This window comes from Eptatretus burgeri, chromosome 3 (genome assembly GCF_056783735.1).
Source record: "Eptatretus burgeri isolate ZD-2024b chromosome 3, Ebu_testis_v1, whole genome shotgun sequence".
NCBI classification, from domain to species: Eukaryota; Metazoa; Chordata; class Myxini; order Myxiniformes; family Myxinidae; genus Eptatretus; species Eptatretus burgeri.
In genome coordinates, this window is record NC_140963.1 from 82,713,208 (window position 1) to 82,733,172 (window position 19,965).

General features: G+C 43.3%; 1 protein-coding gene across 3 annotated transcripts in view; it reads right to left on the bottom strand.

Moving 5' to 3' along the window:
* The window catches only part of LOC147030318 (cyclic AMP-responsive element-binding protein 1-like), an 80,668-nt gene that overhangs the window by 40,782 nt on the left and 19,921 nt on the right, over positions 1–19,965 (bottom strand). For all 3 annotated transcript variants that reach the window (XM_085874241.1, XM_085874242.1, XM_085874240.1), the window contains exon 2: positions 15,242–15,322. The gene's annotated coding sequence lies outside the window, so the exon portion shown is untranslated. The remainder of the gene's footprint in view (positions 1–15,241; positions 15,323–19,965) is intronic.

Genomic DNA, 19,965 nt, shown 5'->3' on the forward strand with positions numbered 1-19,965 from the left:
TTCTCCTCCTCATTCGGCCCCCCCCCCCCGCTATTCTGCAATACCCCACACTCCTTCAGCACCCCTCCTTACCTCTCCCCCTCGTCCCTCGTCCTACCCTCCCCCGCCCCCTCCACCTCCTGCACCCAAAGCCTCCTCCCCTACCTCTTCATTAAAAGTGTGGACCTCAAATATCCGGGGCCTTCGCTCAAACCTTTCAGATCTTTCCATGCAGGTTGCCACTGACAAACCAGACATTATCTGCCTAACAGAAACTTTCCTCTCCCAAGACGTGTCTGACTCCCAAGTATCTCTCCCTGGTTACTCCCTCTTACGGTATGACAGATCTGAGCCTCGTCCTGGTGGAGGTGTTGCTCTCTTCATCAAAGACTCTATTCCTCACTCTCCCTGCACTGCTCTCACTCCCCCACACCCCCAGGAATACCTCTGGCTTCGGCTTCCCCTCCACTCCCACCTCATGTTTATATGTGTACTGTACCGTCCACCGAACAGTGATGACTCCATCTACACCTCACTCTCCGAAAACATGGACCATCTTCTATCTTCTCATCAAAACTCTCTCTTCCTCTTATGTGGCGACTTCAATTGTCATCACGCCAGTTGGCTAGGTGTGGGTACCTCTCACCTGCCATGGGACATCAGCAAAAGCTTTCTGTGACTCATTGGGACTGACTCAATCGGTCAACTTCCCGACCCGGATCTCAACCAATGGTACTCCATCTCTTCTGGATCTGATTTTGACAAATTTCCCTGACAATATCTGCTGCTCTTCCTTCGCTCCAATTGGTTCTTCTGACCACGTCCTTGTTAAAGTGGACATCTCTCTGGCTGTTATCAGAGAACCACCTCACCGCCGTCGAGTCTGGCATTTCACTCAAGCCGACTGGCAGGGTCTCCGAGCAGCCATCAAACTTACAGACTGGTCTCCTATCACTACTTTCTCAAACATCAACTCATCCTGGGAATTCTTTCAAAGAAACTTGCTCTCCCTCATGCACAGATTTATCCCCTCTCGTGTTCAGTTGTCTTACCCTTCCTCCCGCCCTTGGTTTACTGAAGCTTGTGGCGAGGCAGTTGTCCTGAAACAACTTGCCTTTGCCTCATGGAAAGCAAACCCAACTGAGGGCAATCTCAGTTCTTTCCACAAAGCTCGGAACAAGTGTGTAGCTACCCTCAGGAGAGCCAGAAAACAACATCTTTCTCATCTCAAGTCTGAACTCTCAAACCTCTCTCACTCCTCAAAATCCTGGTGGCGTTTAATCAAATCTGTTTCTGGTGTATGTTCCCCCTCCATCCCCTCCCTTACCTCAAATGGCCGCACTGCTGATTCCACACGTGATAAAGCTGAATGTCTAAACTCGGTGTTTGCAGCTAAATCTTGTGTCCCAAACCCATCACTATCTCTACCCACTTTACCCAGTCGCACCCAACTGTCCCTGGACTCTGTATCCTTTTCTCCTGACAAGGTGGAGAGCTTGCTTTCAAACCTTGAGTCAGATTCTGCAACCGGTCCAGACGGCATCAGCCCACGTGTCCTCAAAGCCTGCTCTTCTGCTCTTGCTCACCCTCTCTCTGTTCTATTCACCCTCTCATTTTCCCAAGGTCATCTGCCATCTGCTTGGAAATCTGCTAACATCACTGCCCTGCATAAAAAAGGTGCAAAAACAGATCCCTGTAACTATAGACCAATCAGCCTTCTCCCAATCATCAGCAAGGTTATGGAATCCATCATCGCTTCAGACATGAAATCCTTCCTCTTCTCCAATGGCTTGATTTCCAATCATCAATTTGGTTTCAGACCAGGTCACTCTACCCTGGATATGCTGCTACTGCTCTCCCATCAATGGATGGAGGTCCTCAATGCCAGACAGGAAATCCGTGCCGTATCCCTGGACATATCACGTGCTTTTGACACAGTCTGGCACCCTGCCCTACTCACCAAACTCTCTTCCCATGGTATTCAAGGCCATCTCCACTCATGGCTCGCAGACTTCCTCTCCTGTCGCAGTCAACGTGTGGCCCTAAATGGAGTTCTTTCATCCCCTCTTCCTGTGCAGGCTGGAGTTCCTCAAGGTAGCGTTCTGGGCCCTGTTCTTTTTCTGGTTTTCATCAATGATCTCTCGGACTCTCTGGAAAATCCTCTATTTCTCTTTGCCGATGACTCCACCCTCTGCCGTACCATCTGTCATCCCTCAGACCGGCAAGCAGCAGCTTCTTCGCTCACTGCAGATCTGGATAAAATCACAAACTGGTCCAACACGTGGAACATGTCTTTCAATCCAGACAAATCTCACACTCTCACTATGTCTCTTCGAAAGGACCGTTTACAAAACCCCCATCCACTTTCTCAACAATCCTCTGGAAGAAGTCTTTTCTTTCAAGCTTCTGGGTCTCACTATCTGCCATGACCTTTCCTGGGAAAGTCACATTTCCAACCTTGCCTCAAAAGCCAGTCGCCGACTGGGAATCCTCCGTCGTGCAAAGTCCTTCCTCGGCCCTCTTGAGCTCCTGACCACTTACAAAGCTTTTGTCCGTAGCCTGATGGAGTACTGCTCTCCCCTCTGGGCTGGTGCTCCTGCCTCCCACCTTTCTCGACTTCACGCTGTCGAAACCAGGGCTTTTAAGATCATTGGCATCTCCCGCAATGAAGCTGAGTCTTTGGGCCTCTCACTCAATCACCGCAGGTTGGTCGGTGGTCTTTCTGTCTTCTACCGACTCCTCTCCAGCCTTGCCCCCCTGCTCTCTCTGTGATTTGTCCCAACCACATTTCCACAGGGCGCTCAAGGTCCGCCAACAACCCCCTTCTGGTAAAACTACCAAAATCACGAATCACTGCTCATCTTCACTCTTTCATTCCTCTTTTTCCTGCCTTTGGAATAAACTTCCTCACTCTATTCTTTCCCATTCTTCCCTCCAGGCTTTCAAAACAGCTGTTCACCACCACCTCTTATCTTCCCCCATCCAAATCCTCGATCTTTTCTACCCCCGATAATCCACCCAAGCCCACTTCCTTCAATTCTCCTGCTTTCCTTCCTGAAAGTCCCTTTAATGTCCATCTTCCCCTCGCCATGTTCCCCGTCCCATCCCCATCCCTCTCCCTTCCACAGTTCACCTGTGTCTGTTCCCCAATCTTTTGTCCCTTCCACTCCCGCCCCTCTTGTCTCATGCCTCCTTGCTGTGAGTTGTGTGTTAGCTCTCATACGAGCCTCGACCAAGGTATACAAAAAAAAAAAAAAAAAAAAAAAAAAGAGATGGATGGGAGTGCCAAAAGCAGAAGTTCGGTTAGTGGAACGGGATGTTCAGGGGAAGGAAGGGAAGAGTCTTGGTTGGTCCTGGGATGTCTGAGGACAGAGCAGTTCAGCATGATGATTGGTTTGAGGCAAGGAAGCGCTCTCAGCCCAATCATATTTATCATGGTGATGGAGTTGGTAAGCAGTAAAGGCCCTGTCACACCTTGACGTTTTAGCCAGCGTATGGCAAGGTATCAAAATGTATGTAAAACGCTGGCGTACGCTGAACTGTTGAGGTTTTTTTTTTTCCAGTTTTGGACGTATTCATAACGAGTTGGACGTATGCATAACGTATTACTAACGTACACAGAACGTTTCGATAACATATAGATAGCTTATATCATCGAATGCTGACCGTGTTGTCGGCGTTCACAACCTATGCCCAACGATAGTCTAACTTATGCAGCATATCGCCGACGATCACGTGGCGTAGGCTATTAATAGGCTGCGGCTCGACGATTAAAATCATAACCGCACTTGACATCGAAGTGTCAAGCCGCTGTCACACCTTGACGTTTTAGCCAGCGCATGGAGACGTATGAAAAATTTGCCGAATACGCTGGCACACGTCGAATACGTTATGGGTAAGTTTTGTATACGTTAAGAGCACACTGGCATATGTCGTATTATGCCAAGTACATCGACAAATTTTCAGCATGTTAAAAATTTTTCGACGTATCCAGCGTATGACATACGTTGCGCATACGCTGGCCATAAGTTGTAGGCACGTTACGCGATCGTTGACACACGTCGACACACGTTACTTGTAAGTTACTCATAAGTCGAAACACGTCGAGGTAATGGTTAGCATCAGTGTTCCAGACTCCCTGGTTTTTTTTTTTTCTTCTTCGGTATGACGGTGATGTTGACACTTCGATTTCTAGTGCGGTTATGATTTAAATCATTGAGCGGCAGCCTATTAATTATAGCGAACGCAGTGAGCTTCATACTTAACGCATGCACATGAGAGAATAGGAAACAACAACAACAACACAATACCCCTGACTATTTGGAATCCGTGTCGTTAGCTATGACTTTTTGCTTCCGGTTGTTGTTAAACGCTGTGCGGTGTATAAACACGATTGGGTTTTATTTCTATCTTGTGAATATTACTTAACGCGTGCACATGAGAGATTAGGAAACAACAAAAACAACACAATACCCTGGCAATTGTGAATCCGTGTGGTTGGCTATGACCCTTTTGCTTCCGTTTTTTTTTTGCTTCCGGTTTTTGTCATGGGGAATGATGCATGCCGGGAGATAAAGGCATCATCGGAGACATGAAAGACCCAAATAATATCAGACATGGTGTATATTTCCTCCACTGATCTTAATAAAGATATCTCCCGCATCATCAAGAAATAATTTTTAATCGTGATTTACGTTATTTGATCGCTGATTCCGAACCCAGGCCGAAGTACCCGGAAATTGCATATACAGTTGTGAACAAGTTTTAGGTTAAGTCAGAAGCGAATGTAAGAAGAATACTACGTTCACTGTGGAGTTGTTGTGAAGGTAATGTCGAGGTATAATGTTGAGGTAATATATATATATATATATATTTTTTTTTTTTAGATGAGATCCTGTTCTAGGCTGTGCAGTTGTTGTTGTGAAGGTAATGTTGAGGTAATATTTATTTTTGCAGATGAGATCCTGTTCCAGGCAGTGTAGTTGTTGTTGTGAAGGTAATATTTATTTTTTTCATAGTAAAAAGACGGTTTAATTTGATATATTTAAGAAGCGAATGTAAGAAGAATTCTACGTTCGCTTCTCGGCTTTGCCTATTCCATATTATTATATTATCACCGCACTAGAAATCGAAGTGTCAACATCACCGTCATACCGAAGAAAAGAAAAAAAAACAGGGAGTCTGGAACACTGACGTTAACCATTACCTCGACGTGTTTCGACTTATGAGTAACTTACAAGTAACGCGTGTCGACGTGTGTCAACGATCGCGCAACGTGCCTACAACACGTTACTCATAGGTTAGAAATAAGTTTCGGGTATGCTAAACATTACCTCGACGTGTTTCGACTTATGAGTAACTTACAAGTAACGTGTGTTGACATGTGTCAACGATCGCGTAACGTGCCGCCAACTTATGGGCAGCGTATGCGGAACGTGAGAGTCATACGCTGGCATACATCGAAAAATTTAAAGCATGGAAAATTTGTCTAACAGCTCGGCATACTACGACGTATGCCAGCGTGCTCTTAACGTATACAAAACTTACCCATACGTATTCGACGTGTGCCAGCGTTTTAGACAAATTTTTCATACGTCGGCAAACGCTGGCTAAATCGTTAAGGTGTGACAGGGCCTTAAGGTGAGCTTGAGGGGTAGTATGAGGGAGGATGCTGTATGTAGATGATCTGGCTGTTGTGGTGGAGAATGGGCGGGAGATGCAGGAAGTACTGGGGGGTGGAAGGAGGAATTTTGGAAGCATGGGCTAAAGATGTGTACAGAAAAGACTGAGGTGATGTGGTCAGGCAGCAGAGAAAATAAATGAATATCAGGTTAGAGGGGAAGGAGATCAGGCAGGGAAATAGATTTGAGTATCTGGGAGGAACAGTGACTGGGGATGGTAAATCTGAGGCAGAAGTAAGGAGGACGATTCAGGTGGGTGTGAATGAGTGTCGGAGGGTGGAGGGAGTCATGGTAGACAAAGATACCAAGAAAATTGAAAGGGAAGGTGTTGATGTCATGTGTTACGCCGGCCTACCTTTATGGTCTAAAGACAGTGGTACTTACAGAGACAACAACAGAGGCTGCAGGTTTGCGAGAACAACTGGGTCAGGGGGATTGAGGGAGTGAAGAGGGTGGATAGAAGGATGGATGAATTGAGGGAGGAGATCGGTGTGCAAATGAATTTGATGGGGAGATTGGGGAAATTCTAGCTGAGATGGGCTGGACACTTGGTACAGATGGGGAAAGAGAATGACAAAAGGAGCAGATAGGTTGTGGGAACAAGATCGGAGGAAAAGAGGTGGACCGCAGTTGAGATGGGAGGATTGTGTGAGGAGGGATATCCGTAAGGTAGGGGTGGTTGGAGAGTGGAGAGAGTTGGCTGAGGACAGATGGGAGTGGAGGAGTATTGGGGTCAAGGCAGGGGGAAGCATGGTGCCATCGGATCTCACCCCTTACAAAGGGAAGAGGAGGAGGAGAAGAAGAAGAAGATCCAATCGCAGTGTTTGAGGGGTTGGGGTATGTTTTTCAGGAATCACTCACATAATGCATCCTCTAATCCTTTATCCATTCATGCTCGTTGTTGTTGTTGAACTTGCAAAAGGGATTCCTACACATCTTTCAGCCCCTGCCATCACACTTTAACAACACGCAATTGGACTCTTCACGACACAAGATCTGTTTCCACATTTCAAAACTCCAGGATATCAATTTACTACACTTTGCCTCCAAATCAGGGTAGGAATTTACCTTTTTGACCAGGATACTGACATGCAAAGACCAGCTTTTTTGGAAAGGAAGAGCGAGATAAACATCCATAAAGGAACGATAGCTTTACGCTCGGTGAAAGGAGGTGCAACCCCTCTCGGACAAAGGACAGCCAACTCAGCATAAACTCAAAAGAACGACAAACGTGAAGCACCAGGATGACATTTTATATAGTAGGTTCGGAAATTAAACTGACTTTATAGCTCGAAGATGAATACGCCACCTTTGGGCTATCCTGTCAATTTGAAATCTCTACCAAACATATAAATCATGTTCCCCCAATCACATTTTCACCCTCACCTTCCCCTGCATGTACATGCCATATCATTGACCTGTTAGCCCACATTATAAAATCTTGACTTTTTTATCCATGAAGAAAAAAAAAAACGTACAAACGAGAAGGACGCTCGGTAGAGCGCATACCTCTGCCACACAATGCCTGATCCACGAGAACATATCTGGCCCATGACATTTTTGAAAAATCATGCTTTTTATATTTTTTTTGGCCCCAGCTCTCAATGGTCAAGAATTATTCAAAATTAAATAACTCTCGTATCCAGATCTTCAGAAAAATTTAATCAGTTTGTCCTCGTCACACACCCAATCCAGCCACCAAATTTCATCCAGATCCGTCGACAACTTTTTGAGATATTCTGCACACAGACAGATGACAGACAAGCAAACAAACAGATGGGGTGAAAACATAACCACCTTCCACCTTCAGTGGTGGTGTGAACTGGTAATGAACAAAAAACAAAAAAAACTCCCCACCCCCACTCCTGAAACACTTTTTATTTAATTTCCTGCAGCACTTTCTCCATCCACATTTGCTTTTCATCAGACGATACATTTTGCACCTGGATATTCAGATGCTGCAAGGCCGGTGTGGCACTATTTTAAACTGGCCAAATTTTTGGAGAAGTCATACGGAAAAAGAGCAAGAGGAATTTTTTGGTAGAAGTTTGTGACAGCCATAATCTCAGTAATTTGGACATACTAATTACTAATTTGCTTGTTTCCAAACTTTTGTTTGCATTATCAACTTCATAAGAAGCAAAATTCAAACACGGCAAAAACGTAGTTTTGGCAGACACTTTGGCTGCAGGCAACAAAGGTTGCTCATGTTTTAACACCCAGATGCAAATGTATGGGGCAACACAAGGCAATTCATTTTTGTTTTTGTCACTTTATAAACTACTGTACTGACCATATATTGAAATTTATGAATCGCTTCGCATAGCATGGTTTATTTACAATTTACAGTTACATGTCCAAGTGACAGTGAGTTCTCCAGCAAACAAATCTGGATGTGATGCATAGTTAAATACAGAGACCACACAACAGCTACATCAGTGTTCAGACAAACACAATTATTTTGGATTAGCACAAGCCGAGGCACTCACATTGCTAGATCTGCCGCTTCCAGACTGTAGTGCAGAACAGTTCGGCTTTCCGACGTCTGCAGTGGAGATTTCTGCAACCATCATGACAAACAGCAGATGACTTCCTGACAGGCTTCAGGAATTGCAACAGTCATTATGATGGGTTGTGGACTTGTAAGTTCTCCCCCTATCACTCCCATCCCATCCTCTCTGGTGTAGGCAGATCTGGATCTGGATGATGAGCTTGCCCTCAGATCATGGTTTGGTAATGCACTCATAATTATGTGAAAACGCAAAGCATTGCTGGTCAGTGGTATGGCCTCTGTTTGACTGCTTTGGCGAACATGGTGCAGCAAGCCACGTCTCAAATCAATATGGTCCAATTGTACAATCTACACACACATTTCTCTGCTGTTTCAATCTTCTCTTCCGTCAGGTACCCATCGCCAAAGCCAGCAAGAAGGATATGGTCTTTGATGAACACCTTCCAGGCAGATTGTTTCGTGTGATCGCATATGAAACATGTGGTGTCTGATCCTGTCAGTCAGAGAAAGGCAGGAGTGATGTTGCTACCCCAGGAGGCAGCTGGTCAGACGTCCTTCACGGGGATATACTTTGGTTCCTTTGCTGTGCCTGATTTCATCCATATATTCTGGCATGAGAAATGATGATGTGACACTAACAGTGGAAGCACATCAATATATTTTGCAGACAACATTGCTGAAGTTCTTGTTGATATAATGCAGCACAAGCCGTGTATCACCCTCTTCGTGCGTCGCAGTGCGATCTGATAGATGAGTGGATATCTGTGATGACTGCACTTCCCGTTCATCAGCAAATACCCCTGCGACAACGATCTCCCTGTCAGGTAGCGCCTTTGCTATTCGCTGTTCTGATAGTAACCTTGCCAGGTCAGCCTTGTTCTCGGGATAAACTAGGAAGTTTCGGGAGCTAAAAAGAAGAGGGACTTCACACTCTTCAATTATATGCCGAATCGGCCAAGTGCTCTTGGTGCATCACTTTCCAGTACCAGTCTTGATGGATACTTCCTGATATGTCAAAAACAACATGTATTCTTCTGTATGATGGCCTCACACATAGCACTGATGTGAAGATATATGCAAGTCACCAAATGTATTTGCTCCAATGGGCTTGCCAAGGGCAATGAGTGCACGTCCATCTATTACCAGACAGGATGGCAAACCTGTTTCATGTGAGCAGAGATGTTCAATGGTTTAAAGGTGATCAATGTCACAGATTTAGTGTCAGCTCTCAATGACCCATTAATCTCTGCTTGTGATATTCAACACATGCTGGAGGTCAACCCTGCGGCCAGCTTCATCGACAATGATCAGGCATCGTATAGGACACTTATGTCGGCTTTGAAGACTGTTCTTTTGCCCTTATCTGTACTGTCGCTCACCACTTTGTACAAACTTTCAAAAGTGAGAGAATTCTTCCTTGGTGTTGTAGCATGGAATGGAACCACTGGTGATTCTCCATTTTTTAACTCAGTCTTTCTTCAGCGAATGTTTCAAGAGTGTTTCCAAGGTTCTTTGGCATTCAGAAGGGTGTCCTTAATTGTATCAATGGCTAGATCCTTGGAAGCAATGTTGAAAGGAAAAGTGGGTTGAACCTCAGGTGTGAAGACATTAAACTGCTGCACGGGAGAGAAAGAACAGTTGTCTTCGTGTACAGCCTTTTTGGCTGCTTGGTTGCATCATTTGGTTAGGGGCATGGTTATGCCGCTGATGCACGGCATAACGGCCCATATTACCAGTACACACGTGCTCATTTTGCCAACCTCGGAAGAATGACAGGCTGAGTCAACCCCCTGTAGTTAATTCAGCAGTCAACGGGGCTCGAACTCAGGACCCGAGGATCCCAAGCCACCACCCTAACTGCTTAGCCAACGCCAGGCTCAGAAAGAACAGTGAATCCTCAACTTCTTGGTCACGTTTCTGCTTCCTTAGCTGAGCTTCATTATGTGTATGGCTGTCTTAAGGGCACACCTCGAACATTGCATGGGTGTCTGCACAAAGGTTTGACCGGAAATTGTAGCAAAAACCCACCTGCTGAGTGCATAGGTCATCTTTGTTATCACACTATACCACCTCCCCTTTTTCCTGGATATGATCAGAGTCAACACGGTTGAACTTCTGGGATGATCGTTTGACAACAAAGTTCTCCTGCTGGAACTCATGCAACACTTCTTCTGGGAGTTGCTTAATCTCTGCCAGATAGATAAGGCCCCATCTGCCATAGTTGTAACAATCATACCAATGGAAATAAGGTAGCATGCAGCTGAAACTGTGTAGATAAAGATCCCCAAGTCCATCACGTTGGGCACGCACAAGCACGAGAAAGATCGAGACCATCTCACTGTAGTTACACCAGAAATTGAAGTTTACATTATTCTCTCTGCTTTGTAAACGCACGGAAGAACTCTTGAAATCCTGGGCTCTTCAGAAACATTGTGAGAGTCTCGGTGTCATGATGCAGTCCTGCATCAGCTTGTTGGCAGAATGTTAAAAGACGTCACATCAGTATACATCTCTTTACGATTGTATTTAAAGGACAACAGAATCAGTCATGTTTGTTTTAATGAATAGATATGGCTTCACTTAACACTTAATCATTGTTCTTTTCTTGAAAGAAAGATTTCAATATTATTTGGTGCCTTTTTAAGCTCGATTTCCAACCCCACCACCCCCCCCCAAATAAAATAAAATAAAATAAAATAAAACTTGATCGGCCAGACCCCTCCCATGTCGTCATCTCAACCTCAGGTTCATACACGTGTTGGCTGAGAGCACCTTCTTCATAATGATTTTGACTATCATAGTAATCTGAGAAATATTGATCAGAAAACTCTTAATCAAATTCACTTTCTGATGAGTCTGAAGCGAGTTGTGCAGCCATTATCCATTGCGTTCAACCAATCTTTCCTTCAATTACATCATGGCAGTTTATCTGGAATCTTCATGGGCGGTACCCGACAATTTGTTTTAATTGTAACACCTTCAAAAATTATTAGAATTAAAAAAACATGTTCAGTTCTTTGTTTACTTCTTTAAAAAAAAAATCAAGATAATCACATCCCAAAAAAAAAATTCTGATTCTGTGGAGTTTTAAGGTATCAATTTCATGGGCCAGTGCTTGAGGAATTGGCATGTATCCAATTGTTGGTTAGTTTTTGATCGAATACTGTCCATCCAGCAGTTATCATGGACTAATGACGTTGCATTATGAAAGCCAGATCAGTGGCTCATGCATTCTGAGCAGACTCCTTAGCTTTCTCAGATGTGTCAAAGCATTACATCTCCACTTGCTTGGAAAAGACAGTTCATATTGTCCATCCTTACATAAACAGGCCAAAGCTGTTCCATGGATTTCAGGCACAACCAAGCAGCAGCATCATCATGCTGTTTGACAGGAAATATCCAGAAAAATATGGGGGGGGAGGGGGGCATGATATGACAAGCTATATTAATACTGCAAGTTTGTACTAAATGACCCTTGGTAATTCATGCAAATTTTATTTATTTTTCAATTACAAGTGCACTGGGGTCCTCGTTTGATTTGAAAGACTATTAAAACAGCAAATTTGTGGAAGAAAATAAAATAAAACAAAAAGTCTTTCAGCTGCTCCCGTTAGGGGTCGCCACAGCGGATCATCCGTTATGATCCGCAGACTGATTTGGCAGAGGTTTTATGCCGGATGCCCTTCCTGACGCAACCCTGGTCGGCTCTTACGACACAGGGATAAGGATTGGGTTTCGCCATGATTCCGGGCTGTCCTACACCCTCTCATAGCGCGGCCCAGCACAGAGCTCCCATCCTCAAGCGATCCTCCAACCCAAGCCTCCGAGTCGCCGGATTACAGGCGCACGCCACTACGCCCGGTGTTAAAATAAAAAGATGATAACATGCACAATTAAAACTGAAATTTTGTCTTTTGGTGGCAATCTTGTTATTCTAAGGTAAAAGTGACCAAAAAACTAAAAATTCAGCCTGGTTACAACTATTCTTGAATTCAGTACACTCAATTTATCAAACATAGCCACAGAAAACACTTCTGCCAAAAAAAATCCTCATGCTTTCATTTTTTACCTTTACCACCAAAGGAAGTTATGTTTTCATCCCTGTCTGTCTGTCTGTCTGTCTGTCTGTCTGTCTGTCTGTCTGTCTGTGAGCAGGATATCTCAAAAAGTTATGGATGGATTCGGATGAAATGTGGTGGACAGGTTGGGTGTATGACGAGGACAAATTAATTAGATTTTGATGAAGATCCGGATCCAGGAATTTTTAAAGTGATTCTTCACCATTGAGAAATCTGGCCAAAACTGATACACAGCAAGACATTTCAAAAAGGTGTGGACGGGATGATGACAAAAGTTGGTGGACGAGTTTGATAGGTGACAAAAACGAGCTGATTACATCATTTTGGTTGAGGTCCAGATGCAGATCCGGCCCATCATCGGGACACAAAAACGTAAATAGTTTCGCCTGGTGAAAGTATGTACTCCAGCGAGTGCTGTACTACTTTTGAAAATACATCAAAGCTATTTTTCTAGATCAACCTGTGCTGTCATGACGAGATCAAACCAAAATAAACACCAATACAAGTCTGAAGACGACGATGGTTCACGAGCGGTATTTGACGATGTAGATCGTTTCAGAAGTCAAGGATGAGACAATGTGATAATGTTTGACCAAGTTATAAAAATGATCAACATGATGTGATACGAGTGACAGGTTATTCGCTGCAAAATGTCAAAAACCCGGTTTCGTTCAACAACATTAAAAATTTGACCTTTGCATAACCTTTAAAGGTCCCAAAACAATGTTGTGGACATTAAAATAAGGAAACAGGATATGTGCTATAGCTTAATGGAGTTAGTTCGTCGAATAAGGTCGAAAACCTGGTTCAATTCAAAAATCTTTGAAAATTTGACCTTTGTGAACTTTAAAGGTCAAAGGTCAAGGATTATGACCTTTGGTGCAAAACTTCCTCTGGAACATTCCAGGAACAATATAACATCATATAGGCTAGATGGCATTTCACACTCCTCGGATTATCCATACTTTGATGAAATCAGCGTAAAAACAAACTTGAAGGGGATGCCACGGTAAGGTGTTCGAGATAGAGAAAAATGGTTTCAAGACTTTAGGTGGGGAATGTCCTCAAGATTATGATTTTGATGATCCGGATCCAGGATGGCAAAAAATATTGTCATCCTAGCTCTCAAAGTTTGGGTGGTCATCCGATTTTTATGTCAAAATTCGAAATTTTCTAAGTTCATGACCTTGTGACCTTGACCTTGGGAAGAAAATGAAAAATTGAGCTCCGTGGGGCTATGCAGGTGCCATTGGGCTAACCAAACACCGAAACCTCTGCCAGATTCGACAAACCCATCGGATAAGATGGATTTTTATGTCAAAATCACAATTTTCTAAGTTTGTGACCTTGACCTTAGGACGAAAATGAAAAAAAAAAAAAATAAATAAAAATAATCGAGCTCCATGAGGCTATGCAGGTGCCATTGGGCTGACCAAATACCGAAACCCCTGCCAGATTCGACAAACCCCTCGGAGAAGATGCAAATTGAATTTGGCTACTCTCTAAAAACACAATTCGCAATTTTCTAAGTTCGTGACCTTGACCTTGGGAAGAAAATGAAAAAAAATAAAATAAAATAAAAAACGAGCTCTGTGGGGCTATGCAGGTGCCATTGGACTAACCAAATACCGAAACGCCTGCCAGATTCGACAAACCCCTCGGAGAAGAATTTGTCAAAATCGCAATTTTCTAAGTTCGTGACCTTGTGACCTTGACCTTGGGACGAAAATGGAGAAAATAAAAAATAAAAAAACGAGCTCCATGGGGCTATGCAGGTGCCATTGGGCTAACCAAATACCAAACCCCCTGTCATATTCGGCAAAACCCCCAGGAGAAGATGCAAATCGAAATCGGCTACCCCCTAAAAACACGTTTTTTGGGCGTGGCTCTGCCCATAATGGGTGCACCATGCCCATTTTCAGGAAAACACAACTAGATCATGATATAAACCTCCCACCAAAATTTCATCAGGATCAGATCAAAACCCACGGAGCTATGATCGGGACAGACAGACAGACAAGCCGGTAGGCAGACATGGGTAGTCGCCTACCCAATAGAACCTGACGCGATGGGCCCGTTCAATGGGGGAATGACCTGAGGATTAAGCACAAGAAAATTCATGATTCCAGCTTCAAGGGTTAATGCTGCAGATTGTTTTTTCGTTAAAACACATCCACATTTAGAGGTTTTTCGGCCGTTGCTAGGCAACGGAGGGGTCCAGAGCAACGGTTCTTTCTCACACATAATGAGGACATACCATGAACCTACCATACCAGTTTCATGTATATCTGACTCAGTCTCTGAGATGTAACGAACTTCGTTTTTTTATTGTTTTCAACCAGGGTACATTCAAAGTCTATCTTTTCCGACAGTTTTCATAAGATCCGGCTGGAAATTTTTAACAATATGGCTGAATGTACTGCCCACAGTCGCTCGTGGCCCGATTTTTGAAAAAATAATTTTTTTATGATTTTTCAAAAATTTCAAAGTCCCGTTGCAAGGCAACGGTGGTGTCCATAGCAACGGTTCTCATTTGCACACAACTAGGTCATGGTATGAACCGACCAACCAAGTTTCATCAAAAATCGCCATTGTATTAACGGAGCACTGGACCGAACAGAGGGACAGACAGACAGACAGACAAACATATCGACAGAAAAACTGATAAGAGTAGAACAAATTTCAAAAAAAAATTTTTTTTTCAACTGGATCGACGACCAGACAGGCAGACAGACAGACAGACAGACAGACAGACAGACAGACAGACAGTAATAACGAATATCGTGGTCGTGAACCAATAGTAATACACCTGCTGTAATTGCATTCACAGCATCGGTTTCCTTTCCTTCCTTCCTTTATACCCATTAGTATTTATACTGGACAAGCAGTGCCTCCAACAGCAGCAGATGCTGCAAGTTCAACTTGCAAAGGTTAATCTCTTTATGGACTTGGTTCAAAAGGTGTCAAGACATTCCCAGGGATAGTTTTACCAGTGAGTTGCTTGGAGACTCCGTCGTGACAGACCGCCAATGGCGGGTCTACAGCGGCAGATGAAGCTGCAAAGGTGACATCTAGAAAAAGAAGAAAACAACAAGATAAGTGTGACGCAACTTGTGCCGAGTTCAGGCAATTATGCACACACAATAAAAGCGAGATCACAGAAGGTGTCCAAGAAATGATGACATGTTTACATTTACAATTGAAAATAAAACAAACATTCATCATTCTGTGGGCCACCAGGATGGACAAGTTAGACAATGTGTCAACCCTAATAAAAGAACAAACCTGTGTACTTGACAAGAAAAACACCAATTCCTGACTGATACATGGGTTAGAGGGGCCAGCAGGACGTTAAACATCCCTTGGTGTCTTTCATACATTGGCCTTTATGTGCCGGAAACCTGGCTCATTTCAAAATCCCTGCCCTGACGACTGAGGGGAAGGCAACAGCAAGCCAGCCATGTAATCATTGGCACCAGACTGCTTTGACAGGAATGAAACTGTTATCGGTTGGACCAATGAATGATGACGATGACCTTAATAAGTCTTATTTGAAGGATGCAGAATAGCAGCAGCAAAAAGGTAAAAACTGCAATGAATGAATGAATGAATGAATGAAACAAAAACAAAGGACGGCAAAAAGTTGATCAAAGGGAGAATCAAAGTGATCAGAATCCACGAAGCTTCCAAGCCCTATTAAAGAACAATATTAGCAGTTTGGGCATTGATGATGTTACTACTGAAAAGGTCTGAAACAGATTCCATCATGGTCGAAGGTGTTTTAAATGTAATCTCATGAACTTGAGTGACGAGATTAAATGAACCTCACATGATGCATCTCGATTTCCAGTGCAGTCAAAGTCACTTTGCACATTTGCCAGGAGCACATAAATGCAACCCCCAGCACAAAGCACACCAGCGCACCAAGCCGGTTACGTCACGCTAAACCACCACAACGGTTGCGCCAAGCCTCACTAACACGGCATCAAAGTTCCTCTTCCCATGAGATCATTATGAACTAAAGGAGGTGTTTCCAAGGCACAAATGGATCTGCCACACAGGAAAGGAAACACCCTGCTGAGCTTCCTTTCGTAAGGTTTCCAAACGACTGCTGGCCCACTGCCACAAGAGAAAGCTGTGCAATGAAAGGAGGGCTGCTGTTATACGAGATAAACCAAGCTGTGCAGTGTGAAGAGTACACATGATAAAGTAGGGCTGCTGTTAGATGAGATTAACCAATATGCACAGGATAAAGGGGGGGGGGACCACTTGATAGCAGAAGGCTGCTGTTATTTTAGAAAATAAGAAAGGTGTGTGCATGTGTGGCCATTCTTCTCAGAGATCGCTGAAAAGATCTTCATTAATCTTTCAGAGGTTCATCAGTGAGTGCCAGGGAGTGTTTTAGGCAACAACCCCCCCCCCCCAAAGTTGGATTTCTTTTTAAAATCACAATATAGTGCCTAAGCCTTTGTAGCTTTGGCAGGAGCACATTCATGTTGCCAGACCATGCATCCGAATATTAAATGATCCCTGACCCACATTCTTTCGTGGGTGTAGGAAAGTGTTTTAGGTCCCCACAAAAAATTATTTTCTTCAAAATGCCAACAGGATTAGATCACCGAGCAACGCTGGGTACCCGTTAGATGAGATAAATCAAGCTACATAGTGCAAAGCTAGAAGGACTTCAACTTCACGACAACGCCAAATATGCCTCCGCCCACATAATTAAATCATTACAATACTTGTACCAAGTTTGATTTCAATCCCTGAACCCATATTCAAAATTCTTATATTTAAATAAAAATTAAAATATTAAATGATTCCAGCTGCCAGACCATGCATCCCATCAGGTTGAAATTTAAAACATTCATTCCTCATGACTATGCAATCATAGCTGATGTTTCACGTCGATTGATGACGTGGATCAAGAGAATTAATCTTTTTTAGATTCCCGTTCAATCCAATATGGCTTCCAGACCATGTGACCTATTCATGATTCGTGAACACCCTAGTATCCCGAAGGCTTGGTTGGGGAACTGGGTGAAGTTTCCCTTCGATCTGTAGAAGGAATTTTTAAAGGTTTTTGGGTAAATACAACAAGGCTGCCAAATCATGTGACCTATGACATCATAGGTGGGGACGTTTTTGTTCCTCATGGAAAGGCAGTCATACCTATGAAGTTTCTCTTCGATCTGTTCAGCCGTTTCAGAAGATTTTTATTCAAAACAAAATGGCTGCCAAACCACGTGAACAGAGATCATCAATCCCTCCCCCCCCCCCCCCCCGCATACAATTTAGCCCAAGATGACACTAATTTTCATAATGATCGGATAAAGCCTTCGATGTATGCAATTATGACGTCATAACGAAGCCACCTATGACAACAACAAAAAACAACAACAAAAAGCCCACATATTATTCCCCATGTGGAGTACTTGATATGTGCCAAGTTTAAATATTTTTTAAAGGAGTGGTTTTCAGATGGAGGTCGAAAGTTTTTCCTTTTTTGCAACATGGCTGCCACACCACGTGACCTATGACGTCATAATCATTATTAAAACATTGGAGATGAGTAGTCGCACATATGGTCAAAATTGCATCAATCGGTTAAGCGGATGCAGAGAAAAGAGAGAAAATTAGCATGAACATTAGAAAATTGGAAAAGTAAATACGGTCAACCCAAAAGCATAATGCAACCCAAAAGCATAGAAAGTCGAGTTCGTCAGCGGAAGCATAAAAACGACCTGTCATTTGAGAACTGTTGTTGAATTAGATAAACCCCCGTATCCTGTTAGCTTTGTTTTTTTTTTTTAATAGAGGTCACCCTTAGGGCTAAAAGCCACTCTCACTGGGGACTACACAAAGGGAGTTTGAGAGAGAGAAAACAGGAACAAAAAAGAAGAAGGAAAATAAGGAGTGCTGGGACTTGGTTGGAAAAACTCGGTTCAGAAACGGCTTGACAATTTTGGCAAAAATTTACCAGGTCCCAAATTGGCTTGGAACTCGGATCCCTGTCGTGTAAGGACCTGAAAGTCCCTGTAATGTCCATCTTGTATACCCCGTGTTCCCCAGCCCATCCCTCTCCCTTGCACAGATCTCCTAATGTCTCTGTTCCCCACTGTTTTGTCCTTCCTTCTCCTGCCCCTCTTATTTCCTGCTCCACTTATTGTACGTTCTGTGTGTTAGCTATCATACGAGCCTCAACATTGAACACACACAATTTTTTTTAATTCATTTATTGAAAAAAATATTTTTAACATGGATGATCAAGACTCGTTTGAGCTCGAATCAAACGGATGTAAATTGATGGCATGGGGAATGCATGGCCTCAATCCTGTCAACTAAATTGAGAGGTACCACTGGCCGCAGCACTGACTGCTGGCATTACAATGTAACGATGTCCTTTCGTCCTGGAACGAAAATATCAAAGGAGCCAAGTTTCTCCATAAGTTTCATTCTAAAGGGCTTCTGATGTCATAGGATAACACAAATGGAACCGTTGAAAAGCTGATAATCAATTTACTTGGAACAAAAAATTGGTTTGTTTAATTGCAAAGTTGCCCATTCTGTAAGGCTCTTTGTAAGTTTGAAGAAATGCTCACGGTTTCTTCACACAGCAGTTTAAACGAAACAATTATTCCACCAAAGGAGGACCCCTTCATAAGGACATGGAAGAAGCACACAAAGTATATGTATGTATGTGTATACACACACACACACACACACACACACACACACACACACACACACACACACACACACACACACACACACACACACACACACGAAATGGGGTCGGGGGGGTGGGGGATGGAGTCGATCCTCATCCAATGGTGCAAGCCACTCTTCCATTTTCAAGTCTCAGTCAGCGTAGACATCACTAAGAAGGCCAACTTTGCTTCTCCGGGAGGGGGTGGGGGCGTTGGGGGGGTGGAGTTGTCCGATGGTCTCTTCTTTCTATGAAAGTGCTAAGGCTTTTCTGTCGTGGTATTTTTACCACGGTTTTCTGCTTGTATCATGACATTTCTCGAATAAATACAATTATATATCAAGTTACACGGAAGGAGCACACAGACAACAACAACAACAACAACAACAACAACCGCTCGAAAATATCCTTTTTTTTTGCAAGTTTTACTTCATTTTACATCCTCAGTGACACTCACAGACACACATGCAATATGTTTGTTAAGTACAACGTGTTGTCCTTTAATTAAACCGTTCAGCTTTCATGACGATGAAGTTCATCATGAAAAGAGATTGCTGTCGACTCAACGACGTGAAAGTGTGGATAAGACTTACAAGCTTGTTATCTCCACAGGCCTGCTGCTTGATATTGGTTTTCATGTCTTATAATGCAGCACGACTCACATCGACTATTCAAATCGAAAAAACATATATATATATATATATATATATATATATATATATATATATATATATATATATATATATATATATATATATATATATATATATATATATATGCACATACATATTGTTATGGCTGTGGAAATTCGCAATACACCATAAAGGGTCCTCAGGTGAGATATATCAGTAAGTTCATGTGTAGTTAGCCCAGACCCGTTGTTTAGAAGGAATATGTGTGATTCATTCGGGCTGCGACTCTTTGAGATAGTCGCTTTTCTTTTGCTGTCGTTATTTTGGTGCAAGAACAACAACGAACATCGCCACAACCAACAACTCAACGATC